The 21,823-nt window shown below is 40.3% G+C and overlaps 1 protein-coding gene across 3 annotated transcripts in view; it reads left to right on the top strand.

Annotated features, from left to right (window-relative positions):
• Positions 1–21,823, top strand: part of sema6e (sema domain, transmembrane domain (TM), and cytoplasmic domain, (semaphorin) 6E) — a 156,382-nt gene that overhangs the window by 26,790 nt on the left and 107,769 nt on the right. For all 3 annotated transcript variants that reach the window (XM_041988107.1, XM_041988106.1, XM_041988103.1), the window contains exon 3: positions 19,695–19,829. The gene's annotated coding sequence lies outside the window, so the exon portion shown is untranslated. The remainder of the gene's footprint in view (positions 1–19,694; positions 19,830–21,823) is intronic.

The raw sequence follows: 21,823 nt of genomic DNA, 5'->3' as shown, positions 1-21,823 counted from the left end.
TAACAAATTAAGAGACTTGGATTGATTCCCTCTGATTTTAAGGAATTACTTTATTTTATTGTTGGAGGTATTGCAAACACCAGCTTCATTATTACTTTTCAGCCAGTAAGATGGCAAATGACGCCAAGTAAAGTTAATGTTGGTTATTATGGTGACTATTCATATTTGCCGGTTTGAGATTTAGCTGGGAACTAAAGAGGAACTGAAGGTACCCTTCCTTAGGTTATTTGTCCCAATAATGTGTACATAACCAAATCAAATAAAAAGCAGCAAAATATAGATCTTAGAAAATAAAACCCATAAAAAGTATAGTCGGGCTTCCAATAACTATCAAAGCAAATCTGAAGCAATGTTTTGAAAAAACAAATGCAAATCAAACGTTATTTTTCATCAGTTGGCTGATCGATGATGAATGATGCTGAGTTGTGTTGTCAGAAGATGACAGTACAGGCTGTGCTGCTTAAAGTTGGAACTAATTAGAAAATATAGTTGCTCGAAGAGGAGAAAAAAAAAAGAAATGCTAGATATATCTGGGATATTATATCTCATCTGGAAAGATATCTGCCAGTCAAGTTTACTGTGTTCCCGCTCAGAGAAACTGAGTCATTAAATTTCTAAACTTCATCATAAACTTATTTGATTGATTGTATAACTGTGCACGCTCCCACGATGGGCACCAAGGTTTCAGTGCAATAGCAGAGCAGGAAAACCTGTCCAACTTCTCACTGGAAAGCAAAGTTTCCATCTTCCTGTTTCTAAATGTGCACACTCTATCTGCTGGTGGGAGTCTGCTTACCTGTGTGTGTGTGTGTGTGTGCACTTATCCATGTGTGTGGATGGAACGTGTCTGTGTTGCCATGTGCGATACAGATATGACATGATAATATAAAAAAGATAAACATTATCGTTTTTTAGTAAAAGTATAAAGTATACTGTAAACATTTTGTAAAGGAAAAGTTGTTTTTTAATGACCTCTGTTCTGACTTGGCTTGTAGAAAAAATGAGATCAAATTAAATTCACCTGTAGGGAGGTGGTGTGTCTCTCCCTGTCCCTCCCCCAATGTAATAGCAGGGGAAACATTGAGGTCCTTATTGGATATTTGCTTGACAGGAATGGTTTAGAAAAGATGGGGTGACATGCAGGAAAAGGCCTCAGACCAGGATTCCTACACATCAAGAAGCTGTAACTTCTATATGTTAACCATGTCCTCAACCAGCCCTAAACCAGTTTTTTTTTGTATATATTTAGATATTTTTCCTTTAAATATGCAGCAGTCTCTCGTACCTGTAGTTTCTTCTCTTGGACAGCCTCCAGGTGCAGCTCAAACACAGGAGGTAGGTAAGTTTGATGGAGGGTGCTCTCATTATCTGCCGGCGCTCCTCTTTGGAAACAAGGACCAGAAATGGATGCAGCTTTTTCACGTTTTCTAGAGCCACGTAGCATTGGAGGTTCTCAGCTTATGGACAACTTAAGTGTTTTCTGCCGACCTCTTACCCCAATTTCCACCATGTGTGTCTCATTCTGGCTGCGCCGTGGTTTTGTTCCGACATCTGCGACGGGTCAGTTCACACCAGGAGCGTGTCAGGTGCGGAGTGCCCGCAAGTGCAGTCTGCTTAGCTGGATCTATGAGATCATGAAATCACAGGAGAATTGGAGAATCTTGTGATTGCTATTGTACTGCTGTTGCAGAATAAACACCTCGTCGTCCATAATGAAAAACACACTGGGACACCCAGACCATTAACACTAGAACCGCCAAGAGGGTAAATTTTACTTCCTTGGTTGTTCAAACACTTGTATCTCTGTTAAAATAAAATCCCTACTTCTTATAATTCGTGACTTTTCCTGAAATGGGTCCTGTAAACATACAGTGAATTATGGTGGGTGTGTGATCACAAGAAAAAGAAATTTGAGCATGTATACCTAGAACCTCCAAGGAGCTAATTTCTACCGTCTAATTTAATGCACTGTGTTCAGCTGTCAGATGTTTTCACGTCACGCCCATTCGCACCACCTCTGGTTGCTTAGTAACGCACGTGAGTTTGACAGCTGTCAGAGTGAGTAATAGGGTTTTATAATCATTTAGGGTAATATAGTGCTAAATTTGACTAATGGATAAATACAATAGACGGATGAATGCCAAAGAAGTTTGATTATTATTCCAAGGCCTGAGTGACGGAGAGTTGGAGGGCGGAGAAGTAGCTCTGGATGTGGGTGAGGAGGATTCTGACGAGACAGTGGAGGAATCGGGAGAAAGTGATGATCTGTCATTTTTACCTGGTAACGAGTCATCTACTGAGGATGACCTGATGAAAGATCGCAGACAAAGGAAAAGTTCCCGGCTTTTGGTCACAACTAAGGAGTCACCCACCACACATACTCAGCCCTGGTAGGGCCTGTAGTGAAAGGTGATAACATGTCATTTTGTAAAATCCTGGTAACATTCTCTGCTCTAGTTGAGATAACTCGACATTAGCTTATTTTATTCGCCCCCGGCACAACTGTCGTTCGGGACAGACTGTCAGTGCGCCCCAACCGCACAGGGATCAGTCCACGCAAAGGGCGCAAGGGGTCTACGGTGATGTCGGCTACCTACCCGACCCCTCTTGAAACACGACCAAGGAGTCTGATGCACGCGCGAGTCAGAGGGCTCGCAACAACGTTTATTTATATTGTCTTCCTCTAAAATGAACTAAAATATTGAAATCTGTCATTTTGTTATTTAATATATGCTGTTTTGACTGTTTAGTTAGTTTTTTTTAAGTCTCCATTATAACTATTAAAATAATAAATGTAAACGAACAACTTCAATGCATCTTTGCGTTATTTGCGCTGTTGCAGCAGGGGGTGGTAAAAATTACCCTACTCGGCGGTTCGAGGAGTATTGGAATACTGGCGGTTCTAGTGTTAATGACATAATGTTTACATGGTTCATTGAGTGCAAATCAGCACATGAGCTGATATTTTGACACGTGCTGTCAAAAATAGACTGGGCACATACAGTATGTTTAGCGGAGAGCCGCTACAAGCCTCTGAGACGCTCCTGACACGCACACGTGTGCCTGGTGTGAACTAAACCATGGACTAAAACAGCTGCGAATAGCTGCAGAGGTTGCGGCACAGCCATAATGTGGCACACTCGCACCTGGTGGCAATTGGCCTTTAGCTACTGCTGAACTTCTGGGGAAGACTTGATCCCTGTGCACAAAGATGGGGGAGGCTGCAGTGGTCAAAAGGCATTCAACCCCCATGTAGCTTTTTCTTTATTTTGGCTCAGGCACCGTGGAAAACTCTTAAAGGAGTCATCACCTGGAAATTGCACTTTTTCAAGTTAAATCATTTGTATTGGTGTTGGACCAAAGTGTTAACTCACCTGAAAGTCTTTCTTTTGAAGACGGTCGAGTTTTTCTGCCCTTTGTTCACAACAGAACCACCAACAAGGGTAAAGTCTTGCAAAGGTGTGATTTTTAATTTGCTCCTGGGATTTTGTCATCACAGGAGGTTATTTGAATAAGCCAGTGCCTCTTTCCCGCCTAAAGTCATGCTTTAAGCGTGGAATGATATGATTTAAAGTCGATTTACTGCTGATGCAGCTAATGCTAGCGCTAATGCTAAGGGACAAGCCCAAAAGTTTAACCCCCTGCAATGTAAAAAGTGGGGTGAAGTACTCTGCCACATAAATTTTTATTAACATTTTGTTGTAAACGTGCTTCTTCCACCATCTCAATATCTTATCTCAAGCTCGGAGTCTGGTTCAAACATAAATGGCTTCCATCTATGATTGAATCATGGATAGGGAGATTAATTTTTATTCAATATGTATAATACCACTTTGTTGTTCATGGTCTTACATTGAAAAACCAAATTGATTCAAATATATAAATCTATAAAAATTTGGTTATTTTCCCCATAATCATGGTCAAATAGTTTGGTAATTGGATCAGTGCGGGTACATACCGTAGATATTCATATGAGCCATTAAATAGCCGCCCTTTCATTTTAGTTCTTGTGATGAATGCAGTTACATAAACACCTTTTTTCCTCTGCAGCAGTCTGTCTTGAACTGAGCAGCTTTTCATCATGGCTACCCTCAGCTTGTAACTGTGTTGAGCGGGACTGACCCATGATAGATGACCTATCAATACAGGTGGACATGCACACTAAATATCCCTCTTTCTCAAGATCCCCCCCACACCCATTAACTCCCACCATTTTCTTCTGATACAGAGTATTTCATACCTCTACATAAGTGTGGGCGTTAAAAATTAGTTCATTTTCCCTCATCCCTTCTCAGCAGACTTCGCCTCTGCACTCAGGGTTCCGATTTTTGCCCAATTGTGAGGGGAAGGAGCAGAAAGTCTCCCCACAGCTGCTGTTTGCACCTTGAATTTCTCTGCACATCAGTGCACACTTTCTGCAGGGCTGATCCACAGAGAGAGGGGTTAAGCACTCTCCTTATAAGCACCTGTGTGTCTCAGAGATCAGGGGATGAGAGTGGGCGGATGGGATGAGAACAGAAGGCGAGGATGACGCCACTGAGAAGGTGAAGAATGTGATTACTGAGGGTTGGCCTCAGGGAAAGTGGCACAGAAAGCAAGATGAAAGATTTTTTTTTTGATGTTGTAGTTACAGTTAAGTTTTGTTTAACTTTTAGGTCCTCTTAGTTCTTATCCAACTGCCTTGCCTACTCTTAAAAAAAAAAAAAAAAAAAAAAAAAGAAAAAAAAAGTTGACATGGCATCACAAGCAAAAGGCTTGGTAAGCTTTTTAGAGCCAGTCATGGTGCACCATTTCCCTCGTCGTAATTACTGCTGAAACAAGCAGCTCTGGGAAGGTTCAGTACTGGCAGACCCGTCATTACTGACAATCTCCCAGCCTTTACCTGCCACAGCTAAGATGCTTTCGCACTGCAGGGTTGTGATGATTGCCCTACTGAGCTGGCAGAGGAAGAAAAGTGGGGGAGAAGAAAGGAAGATGATCAGAGACAGGGAGAAACTCGCATTTGGAGGTTTTTAATAACTGCGAGAGAAATGACAGCACAGCTGAAACCCTCAAAAAGAAAAAGTGTTTCAAACCAGAAGCTCCTCAAACCTGCCAAACAGCCATCTTGGTTTCCATGGTGATATAACATTGTCCAGGCCTAAGAGGTGAACTTCAAATTTTCACAGCGGCCTGTCAAGCATGTTTTTGCTGAGCTGTCTAGGGCTTGGGTCTCAGCCACCAGGCTTTTCGTGCCCTTCAGTTCAGCACTTAAGCCTTTTCAGCTCAAAACGTCACGAGTCATTTACTTTACTTCAAGGAGTGTGTACATGGAGCTATTTCCTGCCAAGGCATGTTTGAGGTTTTTTGCCACACCTATGGGCTGTTTATCATAAAGTAGTTCTTAGTGGTGCTTTGCTTGTAGCAGGACTAGAATCTTGGCAGCATTTTGATTTATCCTCAAATTCTTCAAGCGCCCCTAAAGATTTCCTGGCTGTCACATCATTTGGATTTTCCTTTCACTGTGCAGAATATGCATGTGTGTATTCTAACATCTGTACTCCATACATTCTAATTTTAGATGGGCACACATGAACAAATTAAATTGACCAAAGTTTAACTTCAATGAGCAATAGTCGGATGTTTTAAAGAGAAGGTGGAAATGTTAAGAGTTGATAGTTTTTGAAGCAAAGAATGAAATACAATGAGTTTTTTATGTCTTATAGAGTGTTGGGCTGATACAGATTCTAACATAACATATATGGAAATACTTGCTAATCCTGCCAAAAGTAAGGGGAACAGCTTCGGAGAGTATTTCTGTCTTAACACCATCCAACACCACGAATCATAATTGGTTTTTTAATGTCAAACACCACTACACAGAGACAAGGAAGTTACACAATCTTGCGTGGCAATTGTTTTGAGTTAGGTGGAGAAGCAGCTACACATGAGTCACTGTTGCGCTAACATTTAGCATTAGCGTTACACTTTGGAAAATCCCACTTGCAAAGCAGTGATATGCCTCATATGCAGGGCTGACATTTCTAAAAGGGGCATGAATGCTGCCAGATTTACCACAAGTAACGTTATAACGTTTATGGTAGCAGTGCTACCAAAGTATTAGATTATTTTATCTTATTAAATGGCACTTTGTGCTACTACCGTATTGTGTGTATATCGACGCAAAGCTGTGCTTCTCAGCTTTCAGAATATGTTGAAGCGTAAACAGTAGAAGAGTTGCGGTATTTTAATGGATGTCAGTCTTTTTCTGTCGAGGCTTAAGTTATAAAGGGTTAAAGGAAAAGCGTAACGAACCATACAAACAAAGTTTTAGAATTTTTTGTTCTGGATGACCAGCTCCTGTCCGTTGTGGAAAACCTTCACTGTAAGTCCCATTTCAAGATTTTTTTAATAGAACTTCTTTGATTTGAGTTTCTCCTCTAATTGAAAAAAGTTCTGTGAAAATCTTGTTTTGTGTTAATTGATGTTTGCGAGTTTAGGCAATGCTAGGCCATTGAGTAACTGTCTACAGCAGGGGTGCCCAGCTCTGGTCCTCAAGGACCACAATCCTGCAGGGTTTTGGATCGGTACTCAGATTGGCAGATACCTAAACACCACGCACTGGAACCGGTATCGGACAGAAAAAATTGGTATTAGAACATCCCTAGTCTTATATACATTTTTAATACTATATTTCTTAAAATATTGCAAAGTATGATTCATAAAGCTTGAAAAAGACAGTTGCATCTGATAGAATGGATGATGGATGGAAAGAGGGGTTTTTCAGAAAGCATTTTTAGGAAGGAAATATATTTCTCAGTTGGTGAACGTTGGCATAGTTGTGGTGAAACAGAAACTTATCGGCTGCACACCAACTGTTTTCACTTCTTGTTTTGCAGCATATAGTCCACCGTCTGTGCCCAGTGCTTCTGCTTCATGAAATAACTTGGCTGAATTTTTAGACGTGGGTGTGTGCTTGTACATGCGTGTGTTTAGAAGTGTGTCGTTTCTTCCACTTCCACACAGACTGTTATAAGAGGAAAGGTGAGGCAGCTACTGGTTAAAAATGCTTTCAACCCAGCAGGTGGAAACAGGTGCTGCAACTTACCTGCCCTGCAGCAAGTGCATGCCCCAAGGTGGAAACAAGGGAGCTCTTTACACAATCAGACAAAGCAACACAAAAGTGTTTACCTTTTATTTTTCCATTACCTCAGCAATGTAGATGTATGCAGATTCAGTGTTGTCAGAAATAATAATGCTTTGTGTTGTTTTGCATTGAACTATGTTATGTTGACATATTATTAACCACCAAGTGCAGGCTTAACCCTTTGAGCCATATGCCTGTTTTTCAGAACTTTGCTCAAAACTTGCATACCATTAAGATATCTCTGCTGCCACAAGGTTAGTTTGAATACTTTTAAAGTAATAGTAAAGAAAATACTTTTTAAATATTTTTTTAAGATGTGTAAATGTCAGTATATGTGTTACCAGTGAAGAATAAATGAAGATGACACATAGCATAAATGGAAAAAAAAAGGTTTAAAAATTTATATAAATATTGTTTTTTGGAATGCAATTGTACTTCTAAACCTCTAAAATATCATAGTACAATATGTGGACATTACCCATGCAAAGGTCAACTCTGATCTAGCAATGCAGAACAAATTACAGAGGTTTTAGTGCAGACAGTTTTTGAAATGGTCATTTTGACACAGTTTGTTCTCAAACTCCATCAGTTGGGGGACCTCAGGTTTTGAAAGAGTTAATATAATGAAGCAGTTTGACTGAACAATGAGCTGTGGCAAATCAGTTAGTACAAAATGAGAGAGGTTTTAGTACAAACAGTTTGGATGAAGTCTTTCACCGTTTAACCCAGTTTGGCTGTCTGAGAACGCCAACTGTAGTACTCAGGTTTAGAGGATTAAAATGCTCTTAAATTTAGTTTTTTTTTTTATTATTTAGGGTTTGCATCAAGTATTTGAAGTCTCAAATTGTCAGACTAATGTAGAAGCTTACTTTGGCTGTACTGATGTCTGCAGCTGAGCTAAAGACATGTTTGTGTGCTTCACTTCTTCCAAATACAAAATTTAACAGAAACCAGGGAAATGTGTTGTAAGAAGGACCTTTTTATTTGTTCATGTCAACACCTTCATTTTAATCTTTAAAGTTGCTTTTCGCTCGCTGCCTTATTTGGGTCTGGTTTACAGCGCTAAACAATAAAAATCATACTTTGAAACTTTATCACCCCACACACAGTATAAACTTTATCACTGTACACACAGTATACACCACACACAGATTCCAGTATCCCATAATCTAATAAATGACTTGACAAGTTGTTCCCAACCAAAGGTCACATGCATAATTCAGTAAATGGAGACGGTAGCAGAAAAGGAATACTTTAAAGCTTAAACTTCGTTGGTGTGTTGTCATGTACTCAGGGTGGAAGTATGCAAAAGTGCATCTTTTAAAATCTTTTTACAAGTCTGATGCAGTGGGTGGATGATTTACCCAAGGTTGTTATAGTTTTTTCAGTCCCCAGCACGAGCCCTGCATATGCTCTCCAACCACATAATACCAACTCAGACCAGGTCGGCATTGTCTCAAGGGCAAGACCTGAATAGCTCTCTGCCTTGTTGACTGATGAAGCTCATCCATGCGCCAAGTTCAACAAGTCGGCTGCCCTTCCCTTGCTGTGCAATCCTTCAGCCTTTCTTTCTGCACACGGGTGTATCTCCCCACTGCTATTGCACTCATCTTCTCCCTTTTCAAATGCTAATGGCACTGAACCGTGCTGGAGCTCTTCAGCTAGAAGTGAACTCTCTTCTCAGTAGAGAATTTATGGATTGTCATGCAGAGTTTTTAAGGTTTGGCCCAGCGGGCAGTTAAAATTTCTTCTTGTGGCCAACTCCTTTTGGCCACAGTCTCAGCAGCTTACTGCAATACATACACCATGGGTGTCTTACTGTTGTTATTATGCATAATGGAACAAAATCCAGTTTCGCTGCCCATTCTGTATACCCACCCACCACTTCAAACCCCACAAAAACCACTGGTGATGTGTTGGAACTTTTGCCTGGCTTCAGCATCCTAATGCATCAGCAGTGATCCAAACAGTTTGAAAAAGGACAAATCACATTTGTCTCTTGAGAAACACTAACAATGCACATTCTCTGTTGTCCCCCCCCCCCCCATTTGAATCAAAGCTTGTTTTCCCAAAGAACAGACAATGACCTTCAAAAGCTGAGCTCCAGTAAGTCTGCTCTTTTGACGTGTTTGGTTTTTTGAGAAGCGTGGACATGATCACACGTAAACTAGAGTGAGGAGTCAAAAAATTAGCATATAACTGTCTTTTATTGTTACTTAGTTCCTTGCCTTTTCATCCCACAACCATCAGCTGTCAGTGCACCTGCCAGATAATAAACTAACAGCATTTTCTTCCAGACTGAGTTTTAACAGATGCAGTGCTTTGAAACTGGCATGAACAGGAACAGGAAAGCAAATATTTGAGGGCACTAATTAATGAAAACCACTGTGCATGCATCATAAATAATTCATTTTAATAAGTTTTGCTTCTCATATTTAGAGAAAAGCAGAAGACACCTGAAAAATGTCCTTGGCTACTTTGAAAATGGGTCTTTAAGAGTACATGTACATATCACAAGTTATTCTGATGTGGGGAAACAAGCTGACGTGTTCAAGTTCTTCCCACTCCGAACTGCTTATTCACGCTCCACCAAAACATATATTTATTCTTTCTTGTTTTAAAAGGTAACTATTTCCTGTTGGCTGCATTGTGGTTGCCTCACGGGGCTGCGTGTCCCTCCCCATGCAGTGTAATGTAATTTGACCTTAGGCATGAATGTGAGCATGCAGGGTTATTTGGTTTTGTGATGGACTGGCGACCCATCCAGGTGTACCCCGCCTTTCGACCGATGGATAGTCCCCAGCTCCCCCGCGTTCTGAATTTAATCAAGCAGGCATAGAAAATAGACTGATGAAACTCTTTCCTGCCTCAAAATAGGAATGATGTTACTTTTCATTTCAGCCTTATTGAGTACTGCATATGTGCATCTATGAAAATGTTAACTATTTCTGAGGACCATCTCCACCTCCCTCTGCTGCTTGCCTTCAGCTTGTTTTTACACATATGTTTGGCATATATAAAGACCATATGGATATGTTGGTGTGGTTAAAAGCTTCATTTAGATTGGAGCAGATGTTTAGATGAAAATAGTGACAGCACTACTTTATTTTAAAGAAAGTAACAAACTTTGTTTGCTGATGCGACCTGAAAATAATCATTACCTGAACTGGTAGCTAAGTGTTTAAAAAAAAAAAAAAAAAAAACATCCAGTATGAAGCATGACTCATAAACTGTTTAAAATGTTTTTATTAATTATTAAAAGCTTTTGTATGGTTTTGATGTTGAATACCCTGTGGGTGTATGAATTTTTCATTGAGGCAGGAAGCTTTGTTAAATCTGTATGTTGCATTGAACTCCTGCATGCATGTTAGCAAAATTGTGGAACATTGTTTAAGGTTCATATAATTCATAAAGATTCATATATTAAAGTAATCTTAATTATCTGAGTCAGTCATGATTCTTAGAAATTGGTCCAACACATCCTGTAGGTTACAGTGTAATCCCATCTTTTCCTTTCAAGTTGTTCTAGCTTGTTCCACTTGGAGGTAGTGGTAGTTACAGGAGGAGTTCTGCATCCCACAGGACAGGTGGAAATACCCTAATGGCAGTGGGTGGTTGTTGTCTGGGTTTTTGGACACCCCTTTGCCATTGTTGGGCTCTGTTTGTCTCTGCTTATTTTTAGGCTGATTTGACTTGTACAGCGGTAATGATGGAGGACCTACACCTTTAACATGTCACGCACAAGCTCTCCTTACTTGTCATCTTCATTTCTTCAAAACAAGCAACATTTTCACAACAATGTGGCCATTTAGAGTGAAGAAATGATCATGACTGAAGTGAGACCACCTCTGTTTGACATGACTGAAAAACACAAAGCACATTCTGCTATGGTAACTTTTTATTTGTTTTTATCTCAAGTCTTCTGTGTTGCCTTGCTGTATAATGTCTGTTTGGCTCTGGGGAGCTTTTGCGGAGGCATAGTTGTACATCGTTCATCAGATCTGTTATGTACTGTTTGGTTCATTCAGACACTGGTGATGTAATTACTGCAAGTTCTTCTAAGACACTTGTGATTCTACATTTACTGTAGGTGCAATTGTAAATGCTTTGGTTTCTCTTGTGCTCCTCAAACTGAATGCTGAAGCAGAGTGTACCCCAGGAGTGTTGCTAGGCATAAAGCTCTACTGGGGCACAGGTCCCCTTCCACATATCCCCCATCTCCCATACACACACACACCCACACACACTGCCCCATGCCACTGTCACATTCCTACCAAAAATACTAATTGAGATATTAATGAGTGTAAGAACATATTTATTTTAAGAAACATGAACACTTTCAACATGGCAGCAAATGCATAAATGCCATAAACGATGGCAAGTCAGAACTCTCTTCATACACATTCCAAAGTAATGGATAGTACCTGGTTTTCAGGGTGACAGTTCAACTCATTATGAACAGTTTGTTTAATTTTTGAGTATTAAAGTGTACTGCCTATTTTTCAATTCCAAAAAGTGCCCCAGTAAATGGGGTCTGGCGACGCTTCAGACGTACCCCATCCTTTGTCATGTGGAATAGTTTCCAGCTTATTGTGACCATTTACTGGATAAAATCAGTATATTTAAGTAATATAGTTGTTTTTGTTAAGCATTTTGTAGCATCTACTGCATCAAACCTTACATTTTCTGCATGAGTTCCCAGCTCATATCTTTACAGCTTTCAATTCCCAGACCTATTTTGACACCTAAATAAGCAGTGATTGGTTTAATCCCTTTAATATTTCATCAGTTTCCGAGTTTTTACCAAACACAATAAAGTTATTTACTGTAGTTATTGTGTGGGGATGGCCAAAACAGCTTTGAGTTTATTTAGAGAAAATGCACAGTACAACGATCCAGAGCTTATCCCAGGAAGGGAAAAAAAAAAAAAAAAAAAAAAAAAACTGAACAAATTGAGCACAGAAGCAAAAAGAGAAGACGAGCCAGACCATTGACCATCTGGCACTCACTGTGTCACTGACCCCAGCTGATGCGTTGTCAAATCATTTTCTCATAAAAACCCTCCCGTCCTTATTGCCAGAGCTTTCATCAGAGTCTTAAATGTTGGAAATGAAACTCTGTTGTAAACACTGGATCGTGAGCTTGATTACAGTCACACACTGGTGCTGAGGAAATCCTGTTGACTGCATGAGTTGATTGGTGGTAATCTGAGTGATTTAGTTGGGGAGGGATAGAGTGAAGTAGCAGATTGAAGTGGGTAGTGGAATTGTTGGCAGCTAAGTTGTAGATTAACATGTAGTTTAAAACTGAGATAAACTTTTTCTCTGTTTCCCAATACAAAGAAAGTAAAAAGCAGAGGAGCGGCAGATACACTGGGTTGGGAACCTTTTTCTTTATCTTTATTGCTCTAACAAACCTTTTGACTTGGAAGTTTTGTGCATTCTGGCAGTTTGAGGCATTTTCCAGTAATTAAAACAAGGTCGCAGCTTTACGTAGGTTTTTTTTCCTGTTGGGGGTTATCAGTGGGGACCACAGATTGACTCGCTGTATGAAGGAATGTCAGACTCAGCCTCATCTCTTACAGCTGTAGCAGCACTTTGTCACTGCATTTCAGCTCTGAAACACAGCTGCTTCTGCAGGCTCCAGACTGTTGATCAACAGCTTGCCATGTACGCCATGCATGAATATTTTTTTCTATTCCTGCTTTCCTCTTTTTTTTTTCTCTCCCACATTTTTGCTTCATTACTGGTGTATAAATAAGGAACGGAGGCTCGTTCAATTGAAACTTGGCCAGAAGGAAGAGTCTGAGACTTCATAATGGAGTAATTTGAATAAGAGGGTGGGCTGCTTTGTTTTCTAAGGTTCTATCATAAAACGCTCCCACTCAGTTTTTCTAGAGGATTTGATTCTTAATTGAAAGCTGCCTTAGAGCAGTGTTTTTATAATTCATGAAGACGGAGATGGCGGAAATCATGTCTGAAAGCAGACAGTATTCACACATCCACATATTGCAGCTGTGTTTGTTCGTATCAGTCCTCTGTCATTTTTTCTCATTGCCACTCTTTCGTGTTTCTCTGCTCCCCCTGTCATCACCTTGGCAAGAACCTGTTTACAGGCCCCGAAACACTTAATTGACTTTTCATCAACACAAGCTGTAATTGGCTTTTAATTACCGTTTTACATCATGTTTTGAAATTCAAATCAACAGTGTCAACTCAGTGAAAGGGGGCTCTTCAGTGCGTTGCTGTCATTAACTGATGCTACAAGAGGAGTGTCTCAATATTTGTGCCATGTCGAACATCTTGCCCATATTCACTAACTGAAGAAAAACCTCACCAAGCTGTTTGTCTGCCTGGAATCCAAACAGAGAGCCTTGATACTGAAACATTTGGAGTGACAATGACTGTCAGCCGTTAGATATCATGCAGCAGCCTGATAGACACAACGTAGATGAACTCATATCCCAATTTGATGCAATATGCAGTCTGCATATTGCAAGCTCAAACTGATTAATATATATCACAGGGCTTGGACTACAGCATGCATGTGCACAGTTGTGCACGTAAAATCGGAGCGGTGCATATAATTTGTGATTGCTTGTGCCCTTGTGGAAAAAGATGTTAACTTGGAGTGTAGCAATCTTTGTCGGCCGCTCCAGCAATTTCTTTTCAAAAAAGCAGCTAGCACCACATCTACCAACTTTTTTCTGCTGTTATTGAAGACTTAGGGAGAATAACATGAAAGCTTGCATTGTCTTTGCTTTTCTCATTGAGCAGCAGGGCTACCGTAGGCTCCTACCTGGTCCCACAGCACTCACAGGTCCTTGCACAGCAGGCCCTCCCAGCAGCAGTCAGAGCAGGTGTTCACATATGATCTGGACCCAGACTGAAGAAGAATTGCACATGCACGAGTCCTGCCTTACAGTCAGATATTAATATCTATTAATGTAGATCAGGGATCCTCAGTCCTGGTCCTTGAGGGCCAGAGTCCTGCAGGTTTTAGAAGTTTCTCTTCTGCAGCACACCTGATCCAGGCTCAGACTTGTGCAGAGCTTGATAAGTCTGCTAATTAACCTGTTGATTTGATTGAGGTGTGTAGTATTAGGGTAACTTTTAAAACTTGCAGAACACTGGCCCGTGAGGACCCTGATGTTGACTGTAGACCAGGACCGATTCAAACATTTATGGGGTCCGAAGCAGAATTTGATTTGGGGGACCCCCAACCACCACAGTACCGCTGGTACTCAACCGCTACAGGTGTTTGATAAGTTCATCCACTATAAATTCATTTGCATTATTTATAGTTGGCATACATTATACCAGTATGGTTTTTAACTTTGCTGGGGTAGCAGATTCAGGAAAACGGTCAGTTATTCATTTGCACTTTTTAATATTTACAGTGATAACAGAAAACATCACAAGACACATCTAGAAAAATTAAGTTTAGCAACTTAATTATTGCAAAACATGCAATCTTCCATTACACATTAGCTTAAAACCACAGCTGATTTGTCCATGACTTCTTACATTAGAAAACCTCCATGCAGTAGAAGCCCTACACTGCTGCAGAAATGGATTAAACCAGCATTATTTGGCAGCCAAATATGATGAAAACTTAATTGAGTTTTGTGCTTTATTATTTTTATTTAAACAATTCAGTGATATATTTCTTTCTTTTTTGTGTGCGTGTATTAAATCAAGATATGTTGGCATTTCAAGTGCACTTGAGGGCCCCCTGGTGGTGGAGTTAAAGCAGAATTAAGAAAACTGAACTACAAAAACTAATGTTTTTTTTTTTTTTAGTTTTAATAAGATTTCTTTAAGACTTAGGTTAAATTTAAGGTAAATATTTAACAAATATGGGTTGTGCACCTAAATCAATTTTCGTCCATGTAATTCTATAACAAGTGCACTTTTACAAAAAAAATGTATTTTGAGCCCTGATATGGAATCTCTATAGTCTCATCTCAACAGATCAACCTAAAGCAAACTGTGAATAGTAATGAAGCCTTTATCTTTATTTTTTATTTGTCTGCAAATAACCACATTAAGCCAAAGCATGTGATGAGTTTTCCAAATTAGTTTAAAACTTAAATTATGCATTTAAAAAAATGTATAAAGCCTCATTCTAATCAATATGTTTCATTTTTAAAGAGACTGCATTTGGCAGGTGGCCACATCAGCCATCAAGATGTGCATTGTGAGCACCGGTCGATAAGTCAGGGTCAGTCTTCCACCTCCATTCAGCACTCTAAAAGCAGTTCCCACGCTCTTTGCTATCAGTGGAGAGAAAATGAGGGTAGGCATCTAATCTGAGATAGCATCAGTTCTACTGCACAAAACATTTTTTCTTTTCTTTCTTTCTTCTGACTGTGAACATCGCAGCTAAACCTTGGCATTGCTCGGAGATGTCCATAAACTTACAGACCTCAGGATGACCTGTGGTTGTTTGTGCTTTTGCTCGGATAGCAAACATGTCCGGTCTCTTGACGGCTCTAAGCCCTGCTGCTCAGAGACCTTTTCTCACATTAGGCTGAGCACTTTGGGAGATGAGGATTGGAATACAGGAGTGTTTCTTTTTTCACTTTTTGCTCTTTTTCCCTCTTTCTTCTTGGCCACCATCTGCCAGAGTTTCTCAGTTTATCTCATTTAGTCCTTTTTGCCACATCTCTGTTTTCTCCCTGCTCCTGCAACGGTGGTTCAGGGATTGTGAGTGACGTTTACCAACGCTTCAGCCGCCAGAGGGGCTTTGTGAAAGGGGCCGATCTTTTTAGAGCGTCTGTGATGCTCCCCAACAAACTGTGACACTAAGACGAAACGTAAGCTGGCAGCCAACGTGTAAACCATTCAACCCCCCAGACCTTGGACAGGTTCTTTTTCATTGCTCCATAGAGCTCATTTTGTTCTCCTTATTCTCTCCTTTGGTACGCAGTTGGAAAGTGTAACAAGACTTTTTTTTTTTCTCTTTACCCCTGGAAGGAAAAACCGGAGGCAACCTCAGTCTGAGTTATTGCTGCTACCACTGCCCTTCTAAATTTCAACATCATTCAAACAAAACTTGGAAATTTGATTTTTCTTTCATTTGAGTGAAAGCCTTTTCCCTACCTGCACACTTGAAAGCCTATTAAAAATACTTGTGTGTTCATTATTAGTAAACCGTCACAACTGAAATGCAGAACCCCTGCTGAAAACCACAGCTGTGTGCTTACCTTAGCAGGAGGGATTCATTTTCCAATTCACTTGCCTCGAGTGATTAATCCTGGCTACAATGGAAGCGAGCCAATTATTGTTTCAGTAATTTATATTTTCATAATTTATCTATTGTTTAATGTTCAATGGAAACCCCACCCCCAGGCAATTTGATAAATCATGGGAGAATAGCAAGATAGCAGGATGTCAGGAAGTGGAAGTCACAGCCAGAAACTCACAATAGGCTTTCCTTCGATTCATGTCAGTTGTCAGTGATACGTTCATATGAAGCTTCAGCAGGTCTCATGTCCAACCTTTCATTACTGATGCCCCATTATCTAACTCTCAGGCCCTCTGAGGCTATGAAACCAGGCTGATAACGAGACCTGCCATTTAAAAGGCCACAGTTTTCTCACTGTGTCGTGTCTCATTACAAACCACCATGTTATTTGTTTATACTGCTGTCCTGGCCTCCCAGCCCCTTCACCAACAACTGTTTCTGCAAGAGCTCTAGAATTAAAAAAAAAAAAAAAAAGCTTTAATCACAGGAATATGTTGGAAATTTTTTTAAATTAAAGTGCAATTGCTATTATCTGTTTTCTTTTTTGGGGATCAGTCTTGTTTCTGCAAAATTGCAGCGATTGTAATCTGTTCCAGCTAAAAGCGTGGAGAAAAAAATAAAAAGCTCAACTTGAAATGGAGCCATTCATCACAGAGTAACAGCATCACAGAAAGGCTGTGAGAGGGAGCAGGAGAATGTTAAGAGAAAACGCTCGGGGTAAGGAACAGAAAAGATGTAGCCGTTGGAAGGGCAAAGAAAGCGCGGCACCCTTTCTCTGACAGAAGTTCGCCATTCCCCACTCTCCTCATGAGGATGTGACATTTAAGAGGGTGGTGTCTTGTTATTGCAGACCTAATTAACATTCCACAATATGCCAGCTGGAGATGGACGCCCTGCCAGTCCTGTCCTCTTTTTCACCCTCAGCTGTGTTTGTCCATCAAGTTCTTTCACTTTCTCTAAACGTAACTGGCTCTGGGTGACTGATCCCCTCGCACCCTGAGGTCTTTATTGTGTGACGACACATAGGCCCTGCCAGCGTCTTCTCAAATGTTCCACTGTGGTCAGTCTATTTGCCACCGCCTGAGGTGTCAGGTAGCGGTAACCATGGTGACAGAGCTGAATCTGAATTGTTGAAGGTGTCTGAGCCCTTGAGGCACCGAAGATCCAACAAGCAGTGTCTTGCTAGATGCACTTTCTTTGCCAGGTCAGTTACAGTCCTTTTACAAATGTCAAAGGAAAGTGTCACAAGTCTGCAACCTCCCTGCAGAATGCAACACAACAGCTGGGACACAATCTTTTTATTTTTTAAACCTATAATAGAGTTTAAGTATGACTACTATTTTTCTTTTGTTTGGAGGCTTTTTTTTTTGTTTGCTCCTTCACTTTTCTACACTCAATAGTTAAGTTCAAGCCATTAATGTCAACTTCCAAACTGCTGTTGCTGTCTCCAAGAAGTATAGCAGAGACTTCCTCACAGAAATAGCCAGGTACATAAAAGTTGTTAAACTTTCCATAAATGGCTTTAATCGCTGTGAGAAAGTGATCTAAGGTTTAATTATGTACTGCAATGTCTCACACAGCAGACGTCACTGCAAAGTTCTGAGAGCAAATCCACAACGCAAACAGTCCTCTAAGCCTGCTGCCGCTGCTGGTGAGATCAGCTAACACAGGCACTTACAGGGCAATAAAATGAGTTAAAGTTAGGTGAAATGCACCAACTCGCCACATGAATAGTAACTCTGATACATGAGGAGGATTGCATGACAGCTCTGTTGTGGAAATTGTGAGATTACGTCATCTAAAAGCCAAGCTTTGCAGTGAGATCCTGTCTTTAGTCATTTTTCTAAGATTTTATGTAAACGGTGCTGGCATAAATTTAGGACGAGAAATAACCTCATTAACATGCATATAAAATGATATGTTAATTAGATATGACTGCTGTTGATTAACTTAATTAGTCTGATGAAATCTGTTTTTTAAAGATCTTTGTGTTTAAATAGTGAACTGGAGTTCCAGTTTCCATTCGTATGGAAATGTTTTATGTATTTGTTTTTTTGTTTTAGAAATCTGTCACTTACATCAGTGAGTACAGAGCTTGAATAAATTTCTAATATCAAAGGCAAGTTGGAAAGTATATTCTTAAGCAGATTATGTTTTAGTTTGTACATGTGGTGCTTGCTTGTGTTGTAATGTAAGCATAAAGCATGATGTTGCCTCAGCATGTTTTTTTCTCTGAAACATGAAGGCACTAATGACCTTTTATGGAACATGAAAAAATAAATGACTGATACAGAAAGCAGGCTGCAGCAGCTGAGGGCAAAGAAAAGGATCATAACAGATCATAAATCCCATAAATAGATATAACAGTATAGCAATATGTAAATTTTTTTGTATTTTTTTGCAAGGAAAAGAAGTGATACACATAAAAAATGACTATAAGCAGTGATCTTTGATCCTTTACCCAATAAAACACTTTAAAGCCTCTTAATTCGTGCTTTAATCATTTGGTTAAGGTTCAAAGAATAATGCAGAAAAAACAAAAATACACCAGATAAGTAGGTCTCTTCTTGGTTGCTGCTGGTGCTTGTGTGCTGTCTTGGGATTTATTCATCACCACAGTGTTTGGCTGCTTATCAGCAGTGCAGGCAAGTATGGAGCTTGTGGAGATGACAGAACGGCAGGACTTGCTGTGGCAGGTTGGATCTCTGAGCCTGGAACAACAGTCGCCGAAAGCGAGAGTGGCATCTCGAGGTTGGAGGGGGGGCGTTGTCACTCGTGTGAAAGATGGATGCCACACAGAGCCTGAACTGAAAGTGGGGCAGTTCTCGGAGAACAACACCAGAGGGGAGGAGGGGAAGGGGTAAATAACATCCCAATCTACAGTCTGAGGAGACGTTTAAGGAGTCTTTCAGCAGTGGTTTCAGTTTGGGACACGCCAGTCAGATAAATGATGAGCAGGAGATGTTTTGGGCACCTCCTTGCTGTCAGTTCAAATAAAACTTCAATTTCGACTGTGAGCTTCAGTGCATTTGTTCCTGTTACTGTAGGTGGAGTTTTCTCCCACTGGTAGTAAATTCCAGCGACATCTCATTGTCTTTGATATTCTTGATTGTGGGCTGCAGCTCAACTAAACGCAGCCTCTGAGTCTGTGCATATCTCTGTGGACCGTCTCCACTGATCAATTCCTCAACCCATCTGTCTGTTGGGCTTATTCACAGAGCCACACCGTAGGCGAGACGAACCCCCGCTGCAAGAGTCTTCATTAAACCTTTCCTCCCTACCTCCCCCTGCCCCTCTTCTCCTTTTTGTATCTCTGCAGCCTTGAGGAAAGTTAATGAGAAGATTCGATCAGCTGGCACCCCTTCTCCCCTGCGCCTTCCTCCACTACATCCCTTTCTCCCAGCTACTATCTTCCTCCAGTGTCAGCGTTACTCGTGTATGTAGCTGGAAAGTGGTGAGTCAATCCCACCATACATTTTTTCTTTTACAGACTTTTTACATCCATTTGTTTGATATATCACTTTACTGAGCCATTTCAGCAACTTTCTCCCACTGGAGACCCTGCCCCCAAGCTAGTTAAATTGTCTATTGTCCAGGATTTTCTTCATTTATTCAATAATCATGAAACACATTTGCTTAATGCCTGCCTTCTGGCTTGTTTGGTGAGCTTAACATACAAAAAAAAGACACAAAAAGAGAAGAGAAGCTGCTTTTTGTCCAACCACAGCAGATTGGAGCTTTCTGGAGGAGATGTTAAAGAAACATGAGCTAACATGTTGGATAGCACACATAAGTAATGTGCAATCCCTCTTGTTCAATATGTTCTTAGTTCAAAGCTCATCTTTATCCTTGTTCCTTACTTCTCTGCTGCACTCTCACCCATAAATGGTTATGGTTAGACATTAAAGTATATGGCTGGGTTAGAATTAATATGCTTTGATTTGATTTGCCAGTTACAAATGGTTACTTAAATGGTTACCATCTACACATTTTTCTATTCATGCTTCATCATCCCCATCACATCACAACCTGAGGGGAAAACAGCAGCTTAGGGATATGTTGCCATCTGACAGTTTGCAGACATTGTTTGTGACACGTGTGTTTCAGAGGCAGACAAGTGTACATATTACATGATGTGAGACTATTCTGGATATAAAATGCAGCTGCTCTTTTCACTGTAAACTTTAGAGGTGAAGTCTGTGTTCCAGACTTCATTGTTAAACTTTGTTGTTAATTATGATCTGAAGTTAGACCCACAGTTTTCATAAAACAAGTATTACTCAGTTCATTTTGATTTCCATCAACACGTGGAGTTTTTAACTGACAGGACCAAATAAATTCAGGCATTGGTATCGACTACAAGAGTCAGCTTATTAATCTGACATATTAGAAATGTGTTTTTTATGGCTTTGTACAATCAAAAAGACAAATTTAACTTTTCAGAAATGCTTGGTATGTGCTGTGCAGCTGTTAAATGTGATTTGCTCTAGTTTTATGGTGACAAAGATAAATGTTTGCAGCATCGTTTATGTCACACTCAACTATTTATTGTACAAAGATAGTTTAACTTAAAGATTTCAGCTGAAAAACACCTGCATCAGTATTAATTTAGTATAAAATCAACTGTGCCAACATACAGTTGGGGATTGATTGTATGCCAAGTGCCCTGAGATGATGATGTCAATTGGCGTTATACAAAAAAAGCTGAATTAAATTGAACTCGTTTTTTTTTTTTTTTTTTTTTTTCCACCTGCTGCAGTGTATTGTGGGAGGTGCAGGGTGCTGGTGTGGCTCCGTTGTTCTGGCAGAGAAATGGATTTGCAATGATGGATGGCACCAGTGGTGCTGTACAGGTCTCAGCCTGTTGCTGAATCACAGCTTTAAACTAATTTTGTGGACACAGTGAAGCCGTTGTGCTTTATACCCGAGCTCAGGACCTGGCTCGTTCAACGGCCTCGCTGAAGCTTGCATGCCAATTACCCGCAACCACTCCCTCCATATTAGTCAGAAGGGAGGGAGCGAAGAAAGGAAATAAAAAAATATATATTTGCTTACTTGCTTAAGTGCTGTTATAATGCAGGGACTGTCACTCTGTGACACGCTGTGGAATTGCTGAATTATTTTTCCCGTATGTAAGAATTATAAAGCATGCATATACTTGTATGGTTGAAGCAGTGACATCTGGGACATGTGGACATGTCTTGTGTCTCTGTTTAGAGCACAGATCTCTTAAACTGACGTCATTGAAAACAGTTTATTTTGTGCTTTTGAAGACTGATCCTTATCCACTCGTTTTTTTACAGGTTTAATTTCATTATGAGTTTGATGTTGTGCAGCAGGAAAGGTCTGGCATTTACAGTCTGTATTAAAGGAAAGTCGAATCGTATGTTCCAAGGGTTTGTAAGGTGACCTTTAACCCATTCATACATGTGCAGGTATGGCTTTACT

This window comes from Melanotaenia boesemani, chromosome 6, assembly GCF_017639745.1.
Source record: "Melanotaenia boesemani isolate fMelBoe1 chromosome 6, fMelBoe1.pri, whole genome shotgun sequence".
Taxonomy (NCBI): domain Eukaryota; kingdom Metazoa; phylum Chordata; class Actinopteri; order Atheriniformes; family Melanotaeniidae; genus Melanotaenia; species Melanotaenia boesemani.
Note: the sequence above shows the minus strand (reverse complement) of the source record. Positions and strands in the feature narration are given on the sequence as shown.